The sequence below is a fragment of the Coregonus clupeaformis genome, chromosome 17, assembly GCF_020615455.1.
Source record: "Coregonus clupeaformis isolate EN_2021a chromosome 17, ASM2061545v1, whole genome shotgun sequence".
Lineage (NCBI taxonomy): Eukaryota > Metazoa > Chordata > Actinopteri > Salmoniformes > Salmonidae > Coregonus > Coregonus clupeaformis.
Genome location: NC_059208.1, coordinates 59,137,143 through 59,147,197, shown reverse-complemented (window position 1 = coordinate 59,147,197; position 10,055 = coordinate 59,137,143). Strand labels below are relative to the sequence as shown.

General features: G+C 41.4%; 1 pseudogene; it reads left to right on the top strand.

Annotated features, from left to right (window-relative positions):
• The first annotated feature begins 341 nt into the window (after positions 1-341).
• Positions 342-10,055, top strand: part of LOC121585823 — a 122,353-nt pseudogene continuing 112,639 nt past the window's right edge.

Genomic DNA, 10,055 nt, shown 5'->3' with positions numbered 1-10,055 from the left:
GGACACATCGTCAATGCAGTCATGTACCAATACAGCCAAATTGTCTATCTGTGTATTTCAGTAAACGGTGGGACCCACACATTATAACTGCTCATCAAGCAAATCCATTTAGTCCACTTCCAACATCATTAGCATGCGATGATAATGGCTGCCACATCAGTCAGACTGACATTTCTTTGTTTCATTCAACAGGGCAAATTAATTATGCATGTTGAGAAATAAGAAAGCATTTTTTTGCTCTGCTATATATTAACCACACACATGCACGACCACGCCCACACACGCACGACCACGCCCACACACGCACGACCACGCCCACACACGCACGACCACGCCCACACATGCATGACCACGCCCACACACGCACAATCACGCCCACACACGCACCACCACGCCCACACACGCACGACCACATCCACACACGCACGACCACGCCCACACACGCACGACCACGCCCACACATGCACGACCACGCCTACACACGTACGACCACGCCCACACACGCACACACGCAAACAACCACACACACACACACACACACACACACACACACACACACACACACACACACACACACAAGCAAACAACCACACATACACACACACATTGATTGGTTGGTTGGTTTCAGGACCATTCAAGACAGAATTTTAAGATGCATAGGCATACAATATTAACATATATTTTTTGATAGATAATTATGCATAACGTGCATACAGAATCCTGAATATGTAGCTTGATGTACTGTAAAAAGCACATCAACTTTAAAAACACATAGCATAGGCCACCATTTCATAACAGGTACATTTATGTAATTTCGATGTCATGGACACATCACTTGCAAACCCATTTTAACTCAAAATTATAGACCACTTATTTTTTTCCCTCCAGGACTTATTTTAGGTCAAGAACAAATTGTCCATCAGCATTGAAAAATGTCAATTGGTGCATGTAACCTACAGTACTCCCATCTGAAGCGATGTCAAAGTGCTCCTTATCGATGTCAGGCACCATTGGAAGTAATGCATTACCCAGACACATTATGAGGAGATTACATCTATTAGTTACCGCTGTGCAGCATGCATAATGGCCCGCCCATGGGAGAGCATGAAATCATTTGAATCTGTATCCCAAATAGCACCCTATTCCCCATATTGTGCACTACTGACCAGGGGCTTAAATGGAATAGGGTGCTATTTGGGAGACTGCCTTAAACTTAATTAAATTCCAAGCAGTGGTAAACTCAGTCTCTGTAATCTGCAGGCAGCAATAAGGGCCAGATGCAATTAGAGGGAAACAACATTCAACAAAGTAAACAAAGAGATATGTAAATTGCTGTTAAATGATGAAATAAAGAACAGCAATATAGATTTCTATTATCTGATGAGCATGTAGGCTGTATGTAGCTCAGTAGCTTTATATCAATTACAATCATGTCTGGATATCTTTCTTTCAGTGGTCAGTTATTAAGAAGGTGTTTATGTAAAGCAAAATAACAAATGATGTAGGCTAATCAAAATGTGTTATATTAAAATATATTCACCATATTTTAGTACCCTGTAGGCTATTTACCATATTTTAATCTATTCAGATTCTAATCTATTTAACAGTTTGTTATATCTTTGCAAACCTAGTTCAGTTCCACAGAATCAGATGTTATGTTATTCTAAACAAACCAAAGATACTTTATGGTTTCCTGGACACAGATTAAGGCAGGTCCTAGACTAAAAAGGACTTTCAATGGATATTCTCAATTGAACTAGCTTTTTAGTCCAGGACCAGGTTTGTCTCTGGGAAACCGCCCCTAAATCTGTGTCTCTTCCAGACTAGAAAGGGGGACTGTTGGTTGGTCAATTGGCATGTCTTCAGCGGAAGAGTCTGGTAATTGTGGACAGGAGAGAGGCTCATATCAATACATTTATACAGAAACATGGACTAAAGCTACTGTGGTTAGTAATGTGGACTAAAGCCACTGTGGTTAGTAACATGGACTAAAGCCACTGTGGTTAGTAACGTGGACTAAAGCCACTGTGGTTAGTAATGTGGACTAAAGCCAATGTGGTTAGTAACGTGGACTAAAGCCACTGTGGTTAGTAACATGGACTAAAGCCACTGTGGTTAATAATGTGGACTAAAGCCACTGTGTTTAGTAACGTGGACTAAAGCCACTGTGGTTAGTAATGTGGACAAAAGCCACTGTGGTTAGTAACATGGACTAAAGCCACTGTGGTTAGTAACATGGACTAAAGCCACTGTGGTTAGTAACATGGACTAAAGCCACTGTGGTTAGTAATGTGGACTAAAGCCACTGTGGTTAGTAATGTGGACAAAAGCCACTGTGGTTAGTAATGTGGACTAAAGCCACTGTGGTTAGTAATGTGGACTAAAGCCACTGTTGTTAGTAATGTGGACTAAAGCCAGTGTGGTTAGTAATGTGGACTAAAGCCACTGTGGTTAGTAATGTGGACTAAAGCCACTGTGGTTAGTAATGTGGACAAAAGCCACTGTTGTTAGTAATGTGGACTAAAGCCACTGTGGTTAATAATGTGGACTAAAGCCACTGTGGTTAGTAATGTGGACTAAAGCCACTGTTGTTAGTAATGTGGACTAAAGCCACTGTGGTTAATAATGTGGACTAAAGCCACTGTGGTTAGTAATGTGGACTAAAGCCACTGTGGTTAGTAATGTGGACTAAAGCCACTGTGGTTAGTAACATGGACTAAAGCCACTGTGGTTAGTAACATGGACTAAAGCCACTGTGGTTAGTAACATGGACTAAAGCCACTGTTGTTAGTAACATGGACTAAAGCCACTGTGGTTAGTAACATGGACTAAAGCCACTGTGGTTAATAATGTGGACTAAAGCCACGGTGGTTAGTAACGTGGACTAAAGCCACTGTGGTTAGTAACATGGACTAAAGCCACTGTGGTTATTAATGTGGACTAAAGCCACTGTGTTTAGTAACGTGGACTAAAGCCACTGTGGTAAATAATGTGGACTAAAGCCACTGTGGTTAATAATGTGGACTAAAGCCACTGTGGTTAGTAACATGGACTAATGCCACTGTGGTTAGTAACGTGGACTAAAGCCACTGTGGTTAGTAACACTGACTAAAGCCACTGTGGTTAGTAATGTGGACTAAAGCCACTGTGGTTAGTAACATGGACTAAAGCCACTGTGGTTAGTAACGTGGACTAAAGCCACTGTGGTTAGTAACTTGGACTAAAGCCACTGTGGTTAATAATGTGGACTAAAGCCAGTGTGATCTATTTGACCTAGCCGTTCCCAGACAACGCTGTGATGAGTGGAAGCACACGTCGAATGTTTTGGTCTTTATGTCCTGCCAATTGGTCAATTCCGCAAATACTCATCCCTGACTGGAGGACTAGAGTGTCAGTAGTAGTGATATGAAAGACCAGGACATCATAACTGGGGACGTGTTCTGTCAGTAGTAGTGATATGAAAGACCAGGACATCATAACTGGGGACGTGTTCTGTCAGTAGTAGTGATATGAAAGACCAGGACATCATAACTGGGGACGTGTTCTGTCAGTAGTAGTGATATGAAAGACCAGGACATCATAACTGGGGACGTGTTCTGTCAGTAGTAGTGATATGAAAGACCAGGACATCATAACTGGGGACGTGTTCTGTCAGTAGTAGTGATATGAAAGACCAGGACATCATAACTGGGGACATGTTCTGTCAGTAGTAGTGATATGAAAGACCAGGACATCATAACTGGGGACGTGTTCTGTCAGTAGTAGTGATATGAAAGACCAGGACATCATAACTGGGGACGTGTTCTGTCAGTAGTAGTGATATGAAAGACCAGGACATCATAACTGGGGACGTGTTCTGTCAGTAGTAGTGATATGAAAGACCAGGACATCATAACTGGGGACGTGTTCTGTCAGTAGTAGTGATATGAAAGACCAGGACATCATAACTGGGGACGTGTTCTGTCAGTAGTAGTGATATGAAAGACCAGGACATCATAACTGGGGACGTGTTCTGTCAGTAGTTTTGATATGAAAGACCAGGACATCATAACTGGGGACGTGTTCTGTCAGTAGTAGTGATATGAAAGACCAGGACATCATAACTGGGGACGTGTTCTGTCAGTAGTAGTGATATGAAAGACCAGGACATCATAACTGGGGACGTGTTCTGTCAGTAGTAGTGATATGAAAGACCAGGACATCATAACTGGGGGACGTGTTCTGTCAGTAGTAGTGATATGAAAGACCAGGACATCATAACTGGGGACGTGTTCTGTCAGTAGTTTTGATATGAAAGACCAGGACATCATAACTGGGGACGTGTTCTGTCAGTAGTAGTGATATGAAAGACCAGGACATCATAACTGGGGACGTGTTCTGTCAGTAGTAGTGATATGAAAGACCAGGACATCATAACTGGGGACGTGTTCTGTCAGTAGTAGTGATATGAAAGACCAGGACATCATAACTGGGGACGTGTTGTGATCTCAGTGGGTGTGATGTGTTGGCATTCTAGGGAGAATTTGGTGCAAAGTACAGAAAAACCGTCAATTACAGTGCATTCAGAACGTATTCAGACCCCTTGACTTTTTCCACATTTTGTTACGTTACAGCCTTATTCTAAAATTGATTGAATCGTTTTTTCCCCATCATCAATCTTTTTTTTTTTTGCACATTTACAATTATAAAGTCCACCTGTGGTAAATTCAATTGACTGGAGATGATTTGAAAAGGCACAAACTTGTCTATATAAGGTCCCACAGTTGACAGTGCATGTCAGAGCAAAAACCAAGCCATGGGAGACCAGTCAGGAGGTCCTCTCTGGAGCAGGTTTTCATCAAGGATCTCTCTGTACTTTGCTCTGTTCATCTTCTGACTGGTCTCCCAGTCCCTGCTGCTGAAAAACATCCCCACAGCATGATGCTGCCACCACCATGCTTCACCGTAGGGATGGTGCCAGGTTTCCTCCAGACGTGACACTTGGCATTCAGGCCAAAGAGTTCAATCTTGGTTTCATCAGACCAGAGAATCTTGTTTCTCATGTTCTGAGAGTCTTTAGATGCCTTTTGGCAAACTCCAAGCGGGCTGTCATGTGCCTTTTACTGAGGAGTTGCTTCCTTCTGGCCACTCTACCATAAAGGTCTGATTGGTGGAGTGCTGCAGAGATGGCTGTCCTTCTGGAAGGTTCTCCAATCTCAACAGAGGAACTGTGGATCTCTGTCAGAGTGACCATCGGGTTCTTGGTCACCTGCCTGACCAAGGTCCTTCTCCCCCGATTGCTCAGTTTGGCCGGGCTGCCAGCTCTAGGAAGAGTCTTGGTGATTCCAAACTTCTTCCATTTAAGAATGATGGAGGCCACTGTGTTCTTGGGGACCTTCAATGCTTCAGACATTTTTTGGTACCCTTCCCCAGATCTGTGACTCGACATAATCCTGTCTCCGAGCTCTGCTGACAATTCCTTTGACCTCATGGCTTGGTTTTTGATCTGACATGCACAGTCAACTTTGGGACTTAATATAGACAGGTGTGTGCCTTTCCAAATCATGTCCAATCAATTGAATTTACCACATCTGGACTCCAATCAAGTTGTAGAAACATCTCAAGGATGATCAATGGAAACAGGATGCACCTGAACTCAACTTCGAGTCTCATAGCAAAGGGTATGAATACTCCCACTACCGTTCAAAAGTTTGTGGTCACATAGAAATGTCCTCGTTTTCGATAGAAAAGCAATCTTTTTGTCCATTAAAATAGCATCAAATTGATCAGAAATACAGTGTAGACATTGTTAATTTTGTAAATGGCTATTGTAGCTGGAAACGGCTGATTTTTTTATGGAATATCTACATAGGCATACAGAGGCCTATTATCAGCAACCGTCAGTCCCATGTTCCAATGGGATGTTGTGTTTGCTAATCCAAGTTTATCATTTTAAAAGGCTAATTTATCATTAGAAAACCCTTTTGCAATTATGTTAGCACAGCTGAAAACTATTGTGCTGATTAAAGAAGCAATAAAACTGGCCTTCTTGAGACTAGTTAAGTATCTGGAGCATAAGCAATTGTGGGTTCGATTACAGGCTCAAAATGGCCAAAAACAAAGAACTTTCTTCTGAAACTCGTCGGTCTTTTCTTGTTCTGAGAAATGAAGGCTATTCAATGCGAGAAATTGCCAGGAAACTGAAGATCTCGTACAATGCTGTGTACTACTCACTTCACAGACCAGCACAAAGTGTCTCTAACCAGAATAGAAAGAGGAGTGGGAGGCCCCGGTGCACAACTGAGCAAGAGGACAAATACATTAGAGTGTCTAGTTTGAGAAACAGATGCCTCACAGGTTTTCAACTGGCAGCTTCATTAAATAGTACCCGCAAAACACCAGTCTCAACGTCAACAGTGAAGAGGCGACTCTGGGATGCTGACCTTCTAGGCAGAGTTGCAAAGAAAAAGCCATATCTCAGACTGCCCAATAAAAATAAAAGATTAAGATGTACAAAAGAACACAGACACTGGACTTTTTCTTTGCAACTCTGCCTAGAAGGTCAGAATTCCGCAGTCGCCTCTTCACTGTTGTCGTTGAGACTGGTGTTTTTGTGGGTACTATTTAATGAAGCTTCCAGTTGAGGACCTGTGAGGCGTCTTTGACTAAACTGAATAATAATAATAAGAAACTTCACTATGAAACAAATATAAATGATATAAAGAATGATAGTAAAAACAAACGCTGACACTACACATCCAAGTATATCTGACCAAATTATGAAAGACAAGCATTCTAATTTTGAATTCCGTAAAGTAAGTGAATTTTATTGTTGTTGTCAATCAACAATGACAAGCCACTGGGGTCTGACAACTTGGATGGAAAATTACTGAGGTTAATAGTGGACAATATTGCCACACCTATTTGCCTACTAGAAAGTGTGTGCCCTCAGGCCTGGAGGGAAGCAAAAGTTATTCCCCTACCTAAAAATAGTAAAGTCCCCTTTACTGGCTCAAATATCCGACCAATCAGCCTGTTATCAACCGTTAGTAAACTTTTGGGAAAAATGGTGTTTGACCAGATACGATGCTATTTCACAGTAAACTAATTGACAACACATTTTCAGCACGCTTATAGGGAAGGATATTCAACATGCACAAATGACTCATGATTGGCTGAGAGAAATTGATGAAAAAAAGATTGTGGGTGCTGTTTTGTTAGACTTCAGTCCGGCTTTTGACATTATCGATCATAGTCTGCTGCTGGAAAAACATATGTGTTATGGCTTTACACCCCCTGCTATATTGTGGATAAAGAGTTACCTGTCTAACAGAACACAGAGGGTGTTCTTTAATGGAAACCTCTCCAACATAATCCAGGTAGAATCAGGTATTCCCCAGGGCAGCTGTCTAGGCCCCTTACTTTTTTCAATCTTTACTAACGACATGCCACTGGCTTTGAGTAAAGCCAGTGTATCTATGTATGCGGATGACTCAACAGCTATCACAGCGGTTAATAACAGAAGTCAGCTATCACAGCGACTGAAATGACTGCAACACTTAACAAAGAGCTACAGTTAGTTTCAGAATGGGTGGAAAGGAATAAGTTAGTCCTAAATATTTAAAAAAAACTAAAAGCATTGTATTTGGGACAAATCATTCACTAAACCCTAAACCTCAACTAAATCTTGTAATGAATAATGTGGAAATTGAGCAAGTTGAGGAGACTAAACTTATTGGGGTAACCCTGGATTGTAAACTGTCATGGTGTGTGATACAACAGTAGCTAGGATGGGGAGAAGTCTGTCCATAATAAAGCGCTGCTCTGCCTTCTTAACAGCACTATCAACAAGGCAGGTCCCACAGGCCCTAGTTTTGTCGCACCTGGACTACTGATATGTGGTAGTAGAGTAGGGGCCTGAGGGCACACACTTAATATGCTGTGAAATCTGTTGTGAATGTATTGTATTGTTTTTCAAAATGTATAACTGCCTTAATTTTGCTGGACCCCAGGAAGAGTAGCTGCTTCCATGTCAGGAACTAATGGGGATCCATAATAAACCCCAGGAAGAGTAGCTGCTGCCTTGGCAGGAACTAATGGGGATCCATAATAAACCCAAGGAAGAGTAGCTGCTGCCTTGGCAGGAACTAATGGGGATCCATAATCCATAATAAACCCCAGGAAGAGTAGCTGCTGCCTTGGCCGTAAATGTTCCTGAGTGGCCGAGTTACAGTTTTGACTTAAATCGTCTTGAAAATCTATGGCAAGACATGAAGATGGCTGTCTAGAAATGATCAACAACCAACTGGACAGAGAATGTTTTAAAGAATAATGTGCAAATATTGTACAAACCAGGTGTGCAAAGATCTTAGAGACTTACTCAGAAGGACGCACATAACTTCAAAAAATGGGGTTTTGTGTATTTAATCCATTTTAAATTCAGGCTGTAACACAACAACATGTGGAATAAGTCAATGAATCAAATGTATTAATAAAGCCCCTTTTACATCAGCAGATGTCACCAAGTGCTATACAGAAACCCAGCCTAAATCCCCAAACAGCAAGCAAAGCATATAAAGAAGCACGGTGGCTATGAAAAACTCCCTAGAAAGGCAGGAACCTAGAGAGGAACCAGGCTCTGAGGGGTGGCCAGTCCTCTTCTGGCTGTGCCGGGTGGAGATTATAAGAGTACATGGCCATTAAGGCCAGATTGTTCTTCAAGATGTTCAAACGTTCATAGATGACCAGCAGGGTCAAATAATAATCACAGTGGTTGTAGAGGGTGCAACAGGTCAGTACCTCATATTACCCCTACCTACATGTACAAATTACCTCGACTAACCTGTACCCCACACATTGACTCGGTACCAGTACACCATGTATATAGCCTCGTTATTGTTATTTTATTGTGTTACCTTTTATTAAATTTTTTACTTTAGTTTATTTAGTAAATATTTTCTTAACTGTTTCTTAAACTGCATTGTTGGTTAAGGGCTTGTAAGTAAGCATTTCACCGTAATGTCCACACCTGTTGTATTCGGCGCATGTGACAAATTCAATTTGATTTGATATGATTAGACCTCAGGAGTAAATGGCTTTTCATAGCCAAGCGGAGGTCAGAGGTCGAGACAGCAGGTGCGGTAGAGAGAGAGAGAAAGTAGACAGCAGGTACGGTACAAGGTAGCATGTCCGGTGAACAGGTCAGGGTTCCGCAGGCAGAACAGTGGGAACTGGAGCAGAGCTAACGTGCGCTAATGTGATTACCATGACTGTTCTAAGTAACAGCAAACCTTCCAGGACATAGACATGTCTTATATGGGCAGAAAGCTTCGATTCATGTTAATCTAACTGCACTGTCCAATTTACAGTAGCTATTACAGTGATAAAATGCCATGCTATTGTTTGAGGATAGTGCACAACAACAGAAAACGTATCACGGCAACTGGTTTGATACATTCACCTCTGAAGGTAAATAATATACTTACATTCAGTAATCTTGCTCTGATTTGTCATCCTAAGGGTCCCAGAGATAAGATATAGCATAGTTTTGTTTGATAAAATAAATTTTTATATTCAAATGTAGGAACTGGGTTCTACAGTTTGAACCCCTGCTGTCTCTGGCTCCACACCCACTCCGCCCGGCCATCTAGATGTGTGAAAGTTAGCATATAAGCTAATGATCCATCATATATGACATTCCTGGGAGTGTGTAAACTTACATTTTGTATTACCATATCATTTTTGTATGTTCTCTATAGTTGTGTACTTGAAAATGTATCAATTCACCAATTTGGCACATTTGGGCAGACTTGATACAAAATAGTCCAGTATTGCAATGCTTCACTGGATCAATCTGAAACTTTGCACACACACTGCTTCCATCTAGTGGCCACAATCTAAATTGCTCCTAAACTGCAATATTATATTGTGGCCTTTCTCTTGCATTTCAAAGATGATGAAAAAAATATATATAGAAAACCCATGTTATTTTGTTTGTATTATCTTTTACCAGATCTAATGTACTATATTCTCCTACATTAATTTCACATTTCCACAAACTTCAAAGTGTTTCCTTT